This window comes from Mytilus californianus, unplaced genomic scaffold (genome assembly GCF_021869535.1).
Source record: "Mytilus californianus isolate M0D057914Y unplaced genomic scaffold, xbMytCali1.0.p SCAF_12, whole genome shotgun sequence".
Classification (NCBI taxonomy): Eukaryota; Metazoa; Mollusca; class Bivalvia; order Mytilida; family Mytilidae; genus Mytilus; species Mytilus californianus.
In genome coordinates this window covers 15,788,727-15,789,158 of record NW_026262604.1, presented here as the reverse complement: position 1 = coordinate 15,789,158, position 432 = coordinate 15,788,727, and positions in this window count along the sequence as shown.

Below are 432 nucleotides of genomic sequence, written 5' to 3'. Positions count from 1 at the left end.
CTTACAACTTCATCAAACACAAAATGATAGAAAGAACAATTACTTCATCTGTCAAAAGGTGTCGCTGGTCTTCAATCTTTTTTCCAGAACGAGGCTACATTGGGTGTTTTCAATAAATTTTGTCTTTTCTTTCTGTAATCTTTTGAAATCGAATTGCAATACATGCCAAAAGATTAAATATAACCATTCAAATACATTAAACACTATTTTGTGCAGAAATAATAAAATATATCGATAAATATGTGAGCAACATATGTACCCCTTATTAGCTCCCCTTGGACGATTCAGACTGTTAGAAGGACGTTTTGGTGGGCAGGGCTAATTTTTAATTGATGAGTGTTAAAAGTTGCCAATGTAGACGCGTGTATGATAGGACAGAATAGGAATTAATGACCCGGTATAAATAGAAATAAGAGTAATTATAACTGCCGA